Raw genomic sequence first — 17,545 nt, 5'->3', positions numbered from 1 at the left:
ATTTACTTACAATAAGATGTACCCACTCAAAGTGTACAATTCAGTGAGTTGTGGCAGATAAATACACCTATGAAACCACCACCATAATCAAGACAAACACCAAATCTATTTAATTGGCTATGGGTGACCCATTTGTATTATTCATGGCATTTTTATTGACAGGTGGCAGGAGCTCAACTCATGCTACCTAGGCAAAGAAAGAGGAATATTGATCTATGTAACTGGACATTCAGGAATATACCAGCATCAGGTATGGCTGGATTCAGGCATTCAAGTGACATGAGTATCCTTTGCTCCCTTGATCTCTAAGAAATTCTTTCCCTGTGTCTGGCAAGATGACTGCTGATATCCTACCTCTTTAACAATGCCAAGGGAAAGAAATGGTCTTCTCTGACAGCCCTAAGAACACAGCCAAAAAGCCTATGACTTGCTTTATTGTGCTATTTGCTTTATTGTGGTAGTCTGGGGCGGGGGGCGGGGAAAGCCCTGCAATATCTCTGAGGTCCACCTGTGCTCCCACCACGGCCAATTTCAACCATCATCTGAAGCAACTTAGCACAGAATGGAGACAGACATAAAGAATAGACTTATTGACATGGGGGGCAGCAGAAGAGGGTGGGATGTATGGAGAGAGTAACATGGAAACATACACTGTGGTTTACTTGCTCAGTCACGTCCAACTCTTTGTGACCCCATGGACTGTAGTCCACCAGGCTCCTCTGTCCATGGGATTTCCCAGGCAAGAATACTGGAGTGGGCTGCCATTTCCTTCTCCAGGGGATCTTCCCAAGCAAGGGATCAAGCCTGGGTCTCCTGCATTGCAGGGAGATTCTTTACCAACTGAGCCACAAGGGAAACTCCAACATATACACTACTGTATATAAAATAGATCAGTCAGCACAGTTCAATTGCTCAGTTGTGTCAGACTCTTTGCCACCCCATGGACTGCAGCACACCAGGCTTCCCCGTCCATCATCAACTTCCGGAGCTTGCTCAAACTCATGTCCATCGAGTCAGTGATGCCATCCAACTGTCTCATTCTCTGTCGTCCCCTTCTCCTTCTGCCTTCAATCTTTCCCAGCATCAGGGTCTTTTCCAATGAGTCAGTTCTTTGCATCAGGTGGCCAAGGCATTGGAGCTTCAGCATCAATCCTTCCAACAGATAGCCAATGGGAAAATAGATGGTTAATGGGAATTTGCTGTATGACTCAGGAAACTCAAATGGGGCTCTATAACAACCTAGAGGGGTGGGATGGGGAGGGAGGTTCAAGAAGGAGGGGACAGATAGTATATCTATGACTGATTCATGTTAAGGTATGGCAGAAAATAACACAATATTGTAAAGCAATTATCCTTCAATTAAAAATAAATAAATTTAATTTTAAAAATCTTTCTGGGGGGGTGGTGGAAAACACCTTCTGTTATGAAAGAGGGGAAGGAAGTAGAGACTGGTCAGACAGAAAGAACAGAAGAACTCCACTTTATACAAAGCTGCCGGAACAGATTTCAGAAAGCAATCTTCCAGGGTTTCCTCCCACCTGAAACTCTTATCAAGGGAACCCAGGGTCAAGAGAACACTGACCCTGACAAGGCTGGACCCCTCATAGAAACAGTCCAGTCAATATGCAGGACAAGGGTCCAGGCTGTGTTCCTCCCCTCCCTACCCACATCCCCCCCCCCCCACCCCCGCCACTGCCAGTCACATTCTACAGAAAATTCAGGAACTTTCTGAGCCCACCACTTTCTGCAAAGCCATTCCAACCACCAGACCCGTGATTTTCAGCTTGTTCAGCTCTTTTAAAACAACCCTTTCAAAGCAGCCCAGAAAATGGGGACTGTGGCTTGATTTGAGGTTAAACAAATAAGTGCCATTTATCCACCAACACTCGAGGAATGAGATTTCTCAAGGCAAATTCCCCAGCTACGTGCTCCAGAAAAACTGCTGCCCCAAATTGCTGGGTTCCAGTCCAGCGTTCTCCATTTCCGAAGATATTTGGGTTGCTTTCAGCTCTGCTCTGCGCAGAGCACTCCGAGGAGGGTGGGGCTGGCAGCCAGGCACACCGCCTCTAGGCTGTGTCAGCCTCCCACCCAGCGCCCACAGGACCCTGGGAGCTCTTGGGTATTTCTCAGCCTGCTGGGAGATGGCTCCCCTCCAGCCCAGGGAGCCGGGCCAGACTGTTGGCTGCTCAAGGCAGACTATTTCTCTTCCCATGTTTTGAGGGCAGGCAAGAATGAGAAAAAGGAAGAAGAGAGAGAGGAAAAAAAAACAAAACAACTACTACATTCTCAAACAGATAAAACTCGGCTCTACCAGACAGGAAAGCTGAGCTTCTCAGCATATAGGGTGCAGAAGCAACTCGACAGAGAAATCTTTCTTCCTTTTCTCTCTGAGAAACATTGGTCTTTGTGCCCTTGCTGGAAATCTGGGCCAAGAGTTTCAGATCTCCCTACTCTAAGCAGGAGGTACCCTGCAGCAAAAACAATGCTGCTGCCGTTGCTGCTGCTGTTTAGTCACCAAGTTGTGTCCAACTCTTTGTGACCCCATTGACCATGGCCCGCCAGTCTCCTCTCCATGGGATTCTCCAGGTAAGAATACTGGAGTGGGCTGCCTTTTCCTTCTCCAGGGGATCTTACCGACCCAAGGTTTTAACCCATGTCTCCTGCTTGGCAGGTGAATCCTTTACCACTGGGCCACCTGGAAAGCCCATAACTTACCTGAAATGTGCTCAGACCACTTACATTAGCCTACAATTGGGTAAACAGTGCTCCCCAAACATGCCATTTGCTCCCCTGCCTTTCCCAGCTATGCGTCTGACTAGTTTCAGCTGATGAAATTGAGCAGAAGGGATGCATGCCATGGCCAGGCTGAGGCAGTAAATCGCCCAGGCCCCCACCTCTAGTCCACTCTGACAATGGAAGAGTGTTCCAGATGGCACACTTCTGCCCAACATCTTCTGCCTGGGTCCCTGCAGGAGCTTGTGGAGCAGAACTACCTGCCGATGTGCTGGGATATACAGCGTGATCAAGAAATAAATCCTCGGGACTTCCCTGGTGTCCAGTGGCTAAAACTCCGAGCTCCCAATGCCAGGATCCCAGGTGTATTCCCTGGTCAGGCAACTAGATCCCATATATGTTGCAACTAAGAGTTCGCATGCTACAACTAAAGACTCTGTATGCCACAAGAAGGACTGAATGTTTCACATGCTGCAACCAAGACCTAGCACAGCCAAATAAATAAATTAAAAGAAATATTAAAAAGAGAGAGAGAAAGAAACCCTTACTGTGTTTAGCCACTGAGACCCAGTGTTGGTTCGTTACTGCCCCATTACCTGGCATGCCCTGACTGATTCAGGCTCTGGTGCACTTTGCCATGTTGTTCGCTGGGAGAGACCAGTGTAGGAGACGTGGAAAAGCATACTTCCTCCCCTTCTGGCCAACAGCCTTCACCAAAGAAGTGATTACGTTCAGGGGCCTACAGTTCCCTGTCTCACCAAAGATTTAAGGAACTTCTCAGGTTTCGGCCTGGGTCTGTGCCTTCCTTGGAATTCTCCACGGCACTTGGTTGAGCATGAACACAGAAGTGGTCCCCACTCACACTCTCCCATTTCACTATCACTGGTGGTCCCCCGTGAGGTGGGTGGGAGTGGCTTAATTCCTATTTTAAAGATGAGAATAGTGAAGCTCGGAAGGAGTCAATATCCTCCTAAGGTTGCACAGCTATTTAAGGAACTTGAATCTAGGTCTGCGCCTCTTGCCACACCATATTTCTCAAAATGTAGCTCACAGACTCTAAGGTGGGGCCTGAGAATCTGCATTTTCAGAGCTCCTCCAGCAATAATGATGCTCACTGAATCTGAGCATAAGACTTCACACCATACTCCACTGCCTCTTCTGTCAGACGAAGCCAGCATAGGAGCAACGCAATTTGAGGGGTAGAGAAAAGGACCACCTCCCCAGCCAAAACCACCACAACAAAATGTCTTCCTGGCCAGGCTGCTATTTGTGAAATTCTCCCCAATGAGCCATTTCTTTGATTTTTCCCAGCTAGGCACAACCATCTGCAAGACATCACTCTTCAAGGTACATTTCTGCAGGGAAGCAAGACCTTTCTCTGAAAGCAGGGATGCAGCTGGAGGCTGCAGGCAGGGAGGTCTGCAGGAGGAGGCTGGGCCTTGTGTGGTGGGGGTGGGAGGAGGGCTCCCAGGAGGAGATGAAAAAAATGCACCTGCAGGAGGCGGTTAAAACCTCAGGCACACATGCACACACAAGAAAGAGTCAGACAGAACTGGAGAGGAGTCTCAGTTTTACTATTCACTACCTCGGTGAACTTGCAAAAGTGACTTCATCTCTCTGAACTTCAGTTTTCTAATCTGCGAAATGGCACTACTCACAGAGCCTACCTGCAGTTAGGTTGCTGTCAGAATCAAATGCAATTGAACACTGATGACAGTTACTATTTATCCATCCCTTACCAACTGCCAGCAGCCATTCTAAGTGATTTACACACATTAGCTCATTTAAGCATCGCCATTATCTTACGATGTGGTGATGATCCTTAGTGAAAGTGAAAGTGTCAGTGGCTCAGTTGTGTCCAGCTCTTCATGACCCCATGGACTGTAGCCTGCCAGGCTCCTCCGTGGAATTTTTTGTCCATGGAATTATCCAGGCAAAAATTCTGGAGTGGGTTGCCATGCCTCCTCCAGGGGATCTTCCCGACCCAGGAATCAAACCTGGCTCTCTTACATCTCCTGCACTGGCAGGCAGGTTCTTGGCATATTATTGGCAATAGATACTACTGTCTCCATTTTACAGATGAGGAAAATGGGCCTAGAGAAGTTTAATAACTTGTGGTAAGTCAGTAGCACAGTGCTGCTTCAATCTGTTGTCAATTTGAATCTAGAGCCACTTATGACACATGATGGTGAGCCAGGACTTTTAAATTCAACCCCAAAGTATTCAACCCTCAATATTTTGGCTACCTGATGTGAAGAACTGACTCATTGGAAAAGACCCTGATGCTGGGAAAGATTGAAGGCAGGAGGAGAAGGGGATGATAGAGGATGAGATGGTTGGATGGCATCACCGACTCGATGGACATGGGTTTGAGCAAACTCTGGAAGTTGGTGATGGACAGGGAAGCCTGGTGTGCTGCAGTCCATGGGGTGGCAAAGAGTCAGACATGACTGAGCAACTGAACTGAACTGAACCCCAAGATAAAGTTCCCTGTCCCTCGTTCATTCCTCCATGTGCTGAGTGTTTCTGAATGGTTATTCTATGCCAGAGACTGGCTTAGGAAATGTGGCAACTCAGTGTCATTCTATTCTATTCTGCAGCTTCATTCTATTCTGCAGCAATGCAGATCTATATCAATAGTATATTTGGAGAGATTTCTATTGTCCCCAGGATCTAGCCGACCATCAGCCCCAGGGTTGATCTGCAGGGCTAGGGGGACTCAGCCTCCTCCTGGGAGAATCCAGGCTCTGGGTGTTTCAGGAAATGTCTGACCTGCCAGGTTTCCGTGTGACTGATCAGTTAGAGCTGAGGAAGGGGGTGGGCCAAGAGGGGAGGTTTCCCGTCAGCCCAGCTTTTGTCTCTCACATGAGCCCGAGACAGACAAACCACAACCACAGACTCGACCAGCTGTGGAAGCATCGAACAGGAAACCCAGAACATCTGGTGCTTTACTTCCTCTGAAGGCTGTGTGTGTGTGTGTGTGTGTGTGTGTGTGTCCGCCTGTGTGCATGTCTGTTTTCTCTCCCTCTGTTGTTTAGCGGGACGGGGATGCAGACAGGGTTGGAAACCACAGGTCTTGTGGTGACAAGGGAGCCAGACACTCGCTCCCCAGCCCTTATGGTGCCTCATCCCTCCCCGACGGTGACCCAGGATCTGACCTAACCTCACAGGCCACCCTCCAACACCTAATGTGAAGCCTCCACACACTTCAAGAAAACGATTTGTTTTTTTTCCTTTTGGATTTGAGTGGTTTAAGAGGAACTTGTTTGCAGATGAAGTGGGAGAGTTCTGCTTAAACCTAACTTGGCCTCAGCATGACTGTGTGTGTTAGTTGCTCAGTCATGGCCTCAGCATACAGACCCACAAAAAGCTGCGCCTGGATGACAGCTGTCTCTGAAATAACTTGAGCAGAATCTGTGGATGACCTCTGAGGCTGTGTGCTGGTCAGAGGGCTGTTTTCCCACTAGTGGTGTTGTCCTATGTGTAAGGCCTGAAAAGACAGGCACTGAGAAAGGAAGAAACATAAAGAAGTGCAAAGAAAAGCCCCCTCAGCCAACACATAGCATGAGGTCTGCCTCGTAGGCCTGTTGTCTTTAGGAGGTAGGATTATGCTCATTTTCACAAATCATAAAATTGAGATGCAGAGGAGGCTCATAACTCACCCCTGGATCATTCAGAAAGTCAGGAGCAGGGCCAAGTTTCAATCAAGTCTGACTCCTGGCTGCACCATATCTCCTAGATCTCACTTTATTCTTCAGTGAACAGTAATCATGCCCAGCACACAACTGGTGCTCAAAGTGATGTTTCTGGAATGAATCAATGAAATGAGCTATCACTGATGGCAAGGGCTGTCATCATCATTGTATCCTCTGGGGCTCAGCACCCCTGGGTGCTTCCAAAGTTCCTGAACAGTGACATTTCATTTACCTGGAGGTCATTTACCTAGCCAGGACAACTGCTTAGATCCTGGCTAAAAATCTGAAAGAAGGTAGAAGGAACCACAAGCTGTCAACAGAAGTCACAAATCCTTAAAAGTTCAAATACTTAACTCAAGAGAACTTTTCAGGCTCTCAGTCACAGTTGGGTTACCCTTAATTTACCTATTTCCAAAGAAGGCTGAGCACCAAAGAATTGATGCTTTCAAATTGTGATGCTGGAGAAGACTCTTGAGAGTCCCTTGAACAGCAAGGAGATCAAATAAGTCAATCCTAAAGGAAATCCACCCTGAATATTCACTGGAAAGACTGATGCTGAAGCTGAAGCTCCAATACTCTGGCCATGTGATGTGAAGAGCGGACTCATTGGAAAAGACCCTGATGCTGGGAAAGATTGAGGGCAGGAGGAGAAGGGGGTGACAGAGGATGAGGTGGTTGGATGGCATCGCTGATTCAATGGACATGAGTTTGAGCAAACTCTGGGAGATGGTGAAGGACAGGGAAGCCTGGCCTGCTGCAGTCCGAGGGGTCGAAAAGAGTCAGACATAACTGAGTGACTGAACAACAAGTGTTAAACTTGTTAAAGTGTTAAAAAGTCTGCTTGCTGACCTTACAAAGCACTGGCTTAGAAAGGAGATGGTCTGCTAGAGCAAACTTGCTGGAAACACAAGCTGGGAATTCAACTAGAATTTTCAAGACTAGTAGAAATTATTACAGGAATTAGATACACTTCAGCAACAGCTAGATTCACTGAATATGAAAAAAGAGAGCTTGGAATCTGTAAGTATAAAATGAAGTAAAAGTTTTCATATTACGCAGCTACAAAAGGTAATTCAGTTGAGTGTATTAATGGAACTCATTCAGGTGTATATTTATTTTGTAGTTTACTAACAGGAGTATAATATATTTTTTTCCCATTCAGGACTTCAACTATCCTAGTTTAGTAAAAAAGTAGATTCAGTGGGCATGGAAGCCCATTCCAGTGTTTTTGCCTGGAGAACCCATGGACAGAGGAGGCTGGCAGGCTGCAGTCCAAAGGGTCTCAAAGAGTCGGGACATGACTGAAGCGATTTAGCACATCATGGCAGATTCTGTTATTGAGTACCTACCTGTACAAAAATCACGGTGCCTGCTGAGGCACACAAAATCTAATGGTAATTTTAAAACATGTGAACAAGAGACTAAAAACAAATGAAAAAGGGGAGGTCAGTTCGTTAAAAATGTAAAAGCTCACATTTGCTTTATTATTTATCTAAAGCATTTTGAGGGCTTCCCTGGTGGCTCAGAGGTTAAAGTGTCTGCCTGGAATGCAGGAGACCTGGGTTCGATCCCTGGGTCGGGAAGATCCCCTGGATAAGGAAATGGCAACCCACTCCAGTACTCTTGCCTGGAGAATCCCATAGATGGAGGAGCCTAGTAGGCTACAGTCCATGGGGTCGCAAAGAGTCAGACACGACTGAGCGAAAAGCATTCAAGGTGTCATTAAGGATGCAACGGCACCAGGGACACGACTGAGCAACTTCACTTTCACTTTTCACTTTCATGCATTGCAGAAGGAAATGGCAACCCGATCCAGTGTTCTTGCCTGGAGAATCCCAGGGATGGGGGAGCCTGGTGGGCTACAGTACATAGGGTCGCAAAGAGTCGGACACAACTGAGCGACTAACACACACACACACACACTCACACCAGTGTTCTTGCCTGGAGAATCCCAGGGACAGGGGAGCCTGGTGGGCTGCCGTCTATGGGGTCGCACAGAGTCGGACACGACTGAAGCGACTTAGCAGCAGCAGCAGCAGCACCAGGAGCGGTAAGAGACAGGAGAGACAAACTGTCTGATTCTCAGGTATCTGCCCTTCAGTTCAGTTCAGTTCATTTCAGTCGCTCAGTCATGTCCGACTCTTTGTGACCCCATTAACTGCAGCACGCCAGGCCTCCCTGTCCATCACCAACTCCCAGAGATCACCCAAACTCTTGTCCATCGAGTCGGTGATGCCATCCAGCCATCTCATCCTCTGTTGTCCCCTTCTCCTCCTGCCCCCAATCCCTCCCAGCATCAGAGTCTTTTCCAGTGAGGCAACTCTTCGCATGAGGTGGCCAAAGTATTGGAGTTTCAGCTTTAGCATCAGTCCTTCCAATGAACACCCAGGACTGATCTCCTTTAGAATGGACTGGTTGGATCTCCTTGCAGTCCAAGGGACTCTCAAGAGTCTTCTCCAACACCCTTAGCCCCTTAGAAAGCCAGATGGAACTGAAGCAAATCTCTGATGGTTTCTCTGGCTAAAATTAAAGGCATAGCAGCACAGGCACGCAGACTTTAAGAGTGCTCGCTCACAACTTGGTGTTTAAGAACTACACAGGCGCCAACCTGAAATAACACATGCGCAGTGTCCGAGGTCTTGCTCGTTTTCATACCTGCGGGCAGGCTGAGCCCTCTTCTGCGCTGGAGCTGATGTCATGCAAGCGCCGGGGGTACATGACGTCATCCGAACGCGCCTCCCACGGTACCCAAGCCCTGGGCTGAGACAAAGGCGTTGCTGTGGAGACGGGGCGTTGAGCCCCGTCCCCGATACGAGATTGGAGGAGAGCGGGTCAGCTGATGTTGGTAAGCTTTCCGAAAGCTTGCGGGCGGCGCTGTAGGTCTCTGTGTGCATGGGTTCCCCTGGCAACTTAGACGCCTTCTTGAAGTTCGCCGGCGACTTCCAGGAACCCCCCAAAATTAGAGTCAGAGCCCAAAATTTAATTTGAAGGGTTTCTTGACTTAAGGTAGTAAATTTCGGTTGTACCTCTGGTCCAAGTAAAGTAAAAATTCAAACTGCCCTAGATCCTATTGTGGGCCGGGCAGAGAGACCCCAGTAAGGCTTAAATTTATCACTTATGCAGCGTAGGGATGGGAAGAAGAATCTGGACCAGACGACTTAGTCCTGGGGGGTAACCTAACCTTTTTGGGCCTCAATTTCCCATAAGCATGAAAATATTTTTTCCTAAGAAACTCTTTGATTCCTTTCTCCCTCGGACTCACACCGCCACTCTCTACCTTTCTCCAAATATCAAAGCTCCTTGAAAGAGTGTTTGTAGTCCCAGTGGCCCCCTCTCCCCACTCTTTGTTGAATCCTTTAACTGCACAGTTTCTTCCTGTTGTTTTCTCACCTGCTCTGTCGGCATCATTTGAAACAGTTTATCACCTCACCTCCAAGAAACACTTTCTTCACTTGACTTGCAGGCCTGCTCAGTCTCGGTTTTCTTCTTCCTACTGAAACTGAACAGGACCCTTTGGTCCTTGTACCCCACGTCCTCTGCCCGCCTTTTGTCTGGGGGGGGGGGGGGCTTTAGCCAAAGAATAAATTTGATCAGAGAAGTGAGAAAACACAGAAACAAAGAAAAACAATCAAAGGAGAGTAAATAATAATAATGTACCATTAAGCATAGTTCCTTCTTAGTTCCTTCTCAAGGGCTATAGATAATATTCTGAGCCATATCTTGTCAGCTGTCTTCTGAAACCCCAGGTGGAAGAAGTTAACTACATCATGACCAGACTGTACCCATGACATAAACCACCAGAATTCCGAGAACTGGATGCAAGAAATGGAAACAAACTGACCCTGGAACTGAATATTAACTGTACTTAAAACTGTCGAGATGACACTGGTCAGACCACCGATGACCAGTTTCAAGGTGACTGTCAGCTGATAGTTCTGTTTCTGTATGTAGCCCCCTCCCTCAGCCTCTAAAAGCTCTTGCCCACTATCAGTGGCAGGGAGTTGGCCTTTGGACAGACGTCCACCCTCCCTTTGGTTGCTGGCATCCAAAATAAAGGAAATGCCCCTTTCAACCAACCTGGCCTCTTTAATGGCTTTTGAGCACTGAGCAACCAAACCCCACTTTCAGTTACACTACTTCTCAGTCTCAGTTGTTAGTTCTTCCTCATTCCACTGAACTGTCAATGTTGCAGTGCCCAGAGTACTGGTTCCTTGAATTTCTTTCTTTCCACTTACTATACCTTGGTGATCTCATGTAGTTTCAGGACCTTGGAGACCATCTATATGCTGATAAGAGCCTCTCCCCTGAACCCCAGTACTTAAATATACAACTATCTATTTGGAATCAAAACTTGAGTTCCACTCAGCTACTCAAACTCATCCTGTTGGAACAGGACTCCTGAGCCTCTCCACCAAAAGGTGCTTCCCCATGCTCTTCCTTCTCTCAGAGAATGGAACACCCGACCTTCGAGCTCTCAGACTCCAAACCTTCTTCATCCTACATCCTACTCCAATTCTTCATCCTACATCCAATCTGTCAACAAATCCTATTGGCTTTTTCTTAAAAATATACCTAGAATCCTACCTCCACTTACACCGTCTTAGACCTAGCCCCTCATATCTCATAGATTATTGTAAATGGGTTATCGTAATGGTTTCCAAACAGTTCTCCCAGACTCTACCTTTACCCATCTCTTTCTCAGTCTGTGTTTCACATGAAAACAGCCTGAGTAATTCTGTTCAAAGTCATACCACATGGCTCCTTTTGTGCAAAACCTTCCAAAGACTTCTCTCTCACTCAAGTAGAAGCCAAAGTTTGACCATGGCTACAAATGTCCTCCAGGGCTTCCCTGGTGGTTCAGTGGTAAAGAATCCTCCTGCCAACCCAGGAGACACAGTTTGTTCCCTGGATCAGGGAGATCCCCTGGAGGAGGAAAAGACAACCCACTCCAGTATTTTTGCCTGAATAATCCCATAGACAGAAGAACATAGTGGGCTACAGTCCATGGGGTCACACAGAGTCAGACACAACTGAGCAGCTGAACACACACGCACAAATGTCTTCCATCACCTGACTCCTGGAAGCTTTCTGAGCCCCTCTCCTAATATCAATTTACTTACTTCCTTTACTTCAGCCATATAGGTCATTTTGCCAGGCTTCCATCTGCCTCCAGGACACTGAACTTGCTTTTACCTCTGGTTGGAGCTCGTCCTCAAGTAGCCCCAAGTCTCCCTCTCTCACCTCCATCAAGGCATGACTCAAACAGTCCTTATTCAGATAGGCATTCTCAGACTTCCCTGGCAGCCCAGTGGTTAAGACTTTGTGCCTCCAGTGCGGGGGGGAGTGGGTTTGATCCCTAGTTTGGGAACTGAGATCCCACATACCTTTCTCAAGGCATGGGAAAGAGAGAGAGAGGGAGAGACAGAGAAAAGAAAGGCATTCTCTAAACTCTGATTTGCAGTTACATAATCCCACACTTCCACTGGGCTTCATGGCATTTATTGCCTACTAAAATACCATATAACTTCTTCATTTTATTTGACATCCCTCTTCATGTGAAGGCAGCGATTTTGTCCATTCCATCACGGCTGCATTCCAAGTGCCTAGAAAGAAGTCAGCAAGTGATGGGTGCTCAGGAAGCAGTGAATATGCATTTCAAGCTCAGAGGGTTCAGTAGGGTTACCAATCAGAGCTTTAGGGGCTTGCAGGAGTTCCAGTCCTCCTTTGCTGCTTAGCTGCTTTAGGAAGCTTAACCGAACCTCCACGTCCTCATTCTTAATGTCAGTGAAATAATACTTCAGACTTTCATTCAGCAACGGGGAGCACCTCACCCCCACGTGACCAGCAAGCACCGTGCTTGCTAGTTGCTGGAGACTATGGAGAACCTAAACACACATTTCCTCCTGTCCAGGTGTCTGGATCCTGAGGATGGGATACAGATGACATCCAGGTAGTCTTCCAAATAAGTGACTGATTACAAACTGTGATGTGCATGACAGAGGAGAAGCAATGTAGTGCTGAAGGGAGGGGGGAAAGGTCTCTGAGGGAGTGACTTCTTAATAGTATTAGTCAGCTTGGGCTGCTGCAACCCAATACCGCAGGCCAGGTGGCTTCAACAACAGATATTTATTTTTGCACAGTCCTGGAGGCTGGAAGTCCAAGATCAAGGTGCAGACACGTTTGGTTCCTCCTGAGGCCTATCTCTTTGGCTTACAGACTGGCACCTTCTCCCTGCATCCTCACATGGCTTTAAAAAAATTTTTTTAAGTTGTCCATACTGCATAGCATGTGGGATCTTAGTTCCCAGAAGAGGGATTGAACCCACACTCCTTGTGGTGGAAGTGTGGAGTCTTAACCACTAGACCACCAGGGAAGTCCCACAAGGCCTTTCTTCTGTGCACTTGCAACCACGGCTTCTCTCCAGATGTCCTAATCTCTTCTCATGAAGACAGCAGCCAGATTGGATTAGGGCCCACTCTAATTTTCTCATTTTAACATACTTAACTTATTAGAGGTTCTGTCTCCAAAAGCAGTCATATTCTGAGGTACTGAGGGCTGGAAATAACATCAATCAAGGCCCAAAGGATGCATAGAAAGGAGAGATGGGACAAGGGGAACCCCAGGGATAGGGAAGAATATGCACAGAAATTTCATGGCTGGAAAGTGTATGACAACTTGGAAGAAACGATAGGTCCATGTGGCTTGAGCTTGGAGTGAGGGGTCTTGGTAGGAGATACAGTGGGGTTTGGGGGCAGCAGGGCCCTGGAAGCCACCTAGGCCTGTGATTGGTGATGTGATAAGTGTTGTCTTATGAAAAGATTCCTTTAAGCACAATGAGTGGAGGGAGGCTGTCCCCAGCTCCAAGGTTGTGGGCTAGTGAGGATTATCTGATAGATTACATGATGAGTGTCTCATTCAAGGGCTCAATGAAGGGTCAACTATGAGTATTTTTTAAAATAATTGTATTTCTTTATTTTATTTTTGAATGTGCTGGGTCTTCATTGCTGCATGGGCTACTCTCTCGTGGCTAGAGGGGGCTATTCTCTGGTTGAGGCAGGTGGGGGCTACTCTCTAGTTGCAGTGCATGAGCTTCCCACTGGGGTGACTTTTCTTGTTGAAGAGCATAGGCTCTAGGTATACGGGCTTCCACAGTTGCAGCACATGGGCTCAGAAGTTGTGGTGTTTGGCTTTAGTTGCTCCGCTGCATGTGGGGTCTTCCCAGATCAGCAGTCGAACTCTGTCTTCTGCGTTGGCACTGAGCCACCAGGGAAACCCCAACCATGAGTATTTTTAATAGTACCCCCCGACACAGTTGATAGAGAGCTGAAAAAGAGACCAGACATAGGCTTAACAAACAGAAATGATAAATAGACAAGCATAGTAAGGAGAAGCATCCAAAAGAAACCAGTCTCCACATTCGGGGGTGTTGGATACAACAGAGTTTAGACAGATGTGATTTGTGATTGAAACTGAAAGTTTTAGATGAAACTAACACAAAAGAGAAAATGTGTAGATGGAGCAGATGAACACTTACCTCTGGAAGCCAAAACACAGTGGAAATGATTTGGTGAGAGGGAGCACTCAACTTTATTTTTTTCAGGCCCAGCTAAAAAGCTTCCCTTAGGCTTTACCTTTGGCGAAATGGATACACAGCATGTAGTCCTAAAAGACTTGGGGTAAAGAGGGTGGTCATCTCCCACAGACTCTCAGTAATGGTGGGGACAGAGGGTTCTCAGTTCATTCCTAGAATTTGTATCAGGAAGTGAAACCCGGTGTCATCTCCCTCCCACCTTGGTGAGTGGAGAGTGGTGAGTCTACCCTCTGATGACTCCATGCAGCAAAGTTCATTGCTTCTTTGCGTTGGAGGGAAACAAGATGAGCAGTTCATCTCAGGGGCTAAGGAGCAATAACTATCCACTTTGACAGTCTGGACAAGGGGCCATCTGCCAGTGATTGGGAATCTACAGGACAGCCTATCCTAATTGGGGGCCAAATGAACTTTGGAATCTGCTTTGCTGCTCCCGTGGTGGCTCAGATGGTAAAGAATCTGCCTGCAATGTGGGAGACCTGAGTTCGATCCCTGGGTTGGGAAGATCCCCTGGAGAAGGGAATGGCAACCCACTCCAGTATCCTTGCCTGGAAAATCTCATGGACAGAGGAGCTTGGTGGGCTACAGTCCATGGAGTCACAAAGAGCTGAACACGACTTAGCTAAGCATGTGTATCACATATATATATTACCTCTTGTAAGTCTTGGTCTGGTCTTGAGCTACACAGACCCTAATGCCTCCTCTTTATAGAGTCAAGTATTTGTTAATAGCTGTATGGTACCCTTCTTAGGCCTCCAAGACTGATACCAAAAGCTCAGTTTCTCTGTACACCAGTGCTAAATCGAATCTCAGAGACAGAGTTTTGGGTGAAGTAGAAAAAAATAGCTGTATTGCTTCACCAGGCAAAGGGGGACACAGCAGGCTCATGCCTTCAAAACCATGTGTCCCAACTTGCGGAAGACAGTGAGAAGTTTTCTTTTTTTTTTTTTTTGAGAAGTTTTCTAGTAATTGTTCAAAGAGGGTGATTAACTTATGGACATTCTTCTGATGGGTTGGTGGTGAGGTAAGTAGGAGTCCACATCATTCAACCTTCAGATCCAGCTGCTCTGGGGTCTGCATGCTTGTGAGTAGCATGCCATCTTTAGTCATTAACTTCTCCCACCTGGAGAGGGTTTCAGTATCTTCAAAATAGCTCAAAAATATTATTGTGTGTATACATTGATGGGGAAATGGGCCCTTGCTCCAAGGCTGCTCTTGACTGTTTATTCCTCCCTGGTCTCACATCCCCTCCCTTCCCTAATTAACAAAGGCTTGAATCTGCCCATTGGAATTTAGAGAAGGTCATGGAGGCTGAATGAAGACTGTTTCCTATAATCAAAAAAATGGGGGGACTTCCCTGGTGGTCCAACGGTTGAGAATCCACCTGCCAATGCAGGGGACACAGGTTCCACATGCCACAGAGCAACTGAGTCCGTGCGCTGAGCCTGTGATCTACAGCCCATGCTCTATAACAAGAGAAGCCACTGCAATAAGAAATCCATGCTCCACAACTGGAGAAAGCCCACATGCAGCAGAGAAGACCTAGACCAGCCAAAAATAAATACATAAGCAAAATTATTTAAAAAAAGAAAAAAGAAATGGGGGACACAGAAAGGCCTTGTGCCCAGGAGCTCCACAGGGCCCTGAATGGTGTTGCAACTTCTGTCCCCAAACTGAACACCACCCGCTTCCCCAAAAAGTGTTCTTCTCTTAACAGTAATTTTATGACTCTCCTTGTACATAAATCTTAACATAACTGCCTTTGGATTCATTCTGATAAGAGAAACCACTGGGATAAATCGTACATATTATAGTTTCTGCTCTATGTTTCCAGATCACCCTCCAGAATGGGTGGTTTCTGTTTGTAAGCCCAGAGTCAGTTTATAGGAGAGCCTATTTCCTCACTCCCTCACCACCAAATTGGGGAATTTTCACTCTTTTAATTGTTGCCAATCTGATAGGGAAGAGTGACTATCTCACGCTTGCTTCCATTTCATTTCTTTGATTACGGGTGAAGCTGGACATGTTTTCCAACCACATCCTATACTTTTGCAATCAAGTTTTGGAGCTAGATGCGGGAGCTTACATGTATTCCAGTTACATTTTATCTTGCTGGATTCCATCAATCATTCCTTCCTGTTGAGATAATTTGGATCCCGATTCTGTGATTCCGACATATTGGCCTTCCCACACAGCCCTGTGTTATTTGCACGGTTGATAAGCAGTTATCTTTGGCTTCATCCGAGTTGTTGATAGATGTTGAAGAGTTTAGGGCCAAGGATAGGACTGTTGCGCAGGCCACTGGAGAACGCTTTGGGAGGACACTGTCCCGGGTGCTGTTTGGATTCCACCTGTTTGGACCACACCCAGGAGCCACGGGGAGGAGAGGGAAGGGAGCAGAGCCTGCAACACGGACAGGGGCCAGGTACAGATTCCAACCCGAACACTAATTAGCTGTGTGGCCTTGAGCAAGTGGTGTCACCTTAGAGGGAGATGTGACACATGATTATCTACTGTCCCTTCAAGCTCTTGAAGCCTGTTGGTCACTATTTTGTCCATAAAGATTTCATGAGAAACTTTCAAACTGTAGTCAGAAGTCATCACTCTGGGATTTCCCTGGTGGTCCAGTGGTTAAGACTGCACACTTCCAATGCAAGGGTGCACGGAATGTGGGTTTAATCCCTGGTTGGGAAACTAAGATCCCACACGGCATGTGGCATGGCCAAAAACTAATTTAATACATAATACACAAAGTCGTGTGTGACTCTTTTGCAACCCCGTGGACTGTAGCCTGCCAGGCTCCGCTCTCCATGGAATTTCCCAGGCAAGAATTCTGGAGCAGGTTGCCATTTCCTTCTCCAGGGTATCTTCCTGATCCAGAGATCGAACTCCAGTCTCCCACGTCTCTTGCTTGGTAGGCGGATTCTTTACTGCTGAACCACCAGGAAGTCCAAATAGATAGTTAAATAAGATTTAAAAAAAAAAAAATCAGACAAGATTATTCTAAGGAAGAAACAGTAAACACCCCCATGTAACAGATAAAGAAATTAAAAGAGAAACTAAGTAACTGGTTTAAGTGACATAATGAGTCAGTCCTAACTCTGGCCACCTGGCTTCTTGTAGCCCTGTCTGCGGACTAGTTGTTGATTTTTCACCTTGTAAATTTACCACCAGCTTACATAAAGATGGCCATTCCTTGCTGTGTGATCTTGCTCATTCATACTAATAATAACCGTAAGAATGATAACAAAGGCTGCTACTTAGCTGTCCTGTGTGTGTGCCAAGTGCGGTCCTGAGTGCTTCACACAACTTAACCCTTTAATCCCAGCAGCACCCCTGCAGAGTCAGTGCTGTTTTCACTTTTTTTTTTTTTTTTTCCCGGAAATGATGAGCTGGAGGCACAGAGCAGAGTTTAAGTGACTTGCCCAAGGTAACCCATCCTAAAGGGCAGAGGAGCTGGGCTTGGGACTCAGGCAGCCCAGCTCTCCCATTTACTTCTCTCAGGAAAGAGAAGTAAATGAGGACAAAA

General features: G+C 46.8%; 2 long non-coding RNA genes across 3 annotated transcripts in view; one reads left to right on the top strand and one right to left on the bottom strand.

Annotated features, from left to right (window-relative positions):
* The window catches only part of LOC132342468 (uncharacterized), a 30,689-nt gene extending 21,524 nt beyond the window's left edge, over positions 1-9,165 (bottom strand). The window contains exons 1-2 of one of the 2 annotated variants that reach the window (XR_009490853.1): positions 9,084-9,165; positions 651-1,152 (exon numbers count right to left, since the gene is read on the bottom strand). This is a non-coding gene — a long non-coding RNA (uncharacterized lncRNA). Of the gene's footprint in view, positions 1-108; positions 1,153-9,083 lie in introns of those variants that run through there. The other variant, XR_009490852.1, reaches the window with a different exon arrangement.
* A 21-nt stretch (positions 9,166-9,186) lies between these two features.
* On the top strand, positions 9,187-10,500 carry LOC100848532 (uncharacterized). Its single transcript, XR_237787.5, has 2 exons — positions 9,187-9,273; positions 10,175-10,500. It is a non-coding gene; the product is annotated as an uncharacterized lncRNA (long non-coding RNA).
* The last annotated feature ends 7,045 nt before the right edge of the window (positions 10,501-17,545 follow it).

Source organism: Bos taurus, chromosome 16 (genome assembly GCF_002263795.3).
Source record: "Bos taurus isolate L1 Dominette 01449 registration number 42190680 breed Hereford chromosome 16, ARS-UCD2.0, whole genome shotgun sequence".
Lineage (NCBI taxonomy): Eukaryota > Metazoa > Chordata > Mammalia > Artiodactyla > Bovidae > Bos > Bos taurus.
Note: the sequence above shows the minus strand (reverse complement) of the source record. Positions and strands in the feature narration are given on the sequence as shown.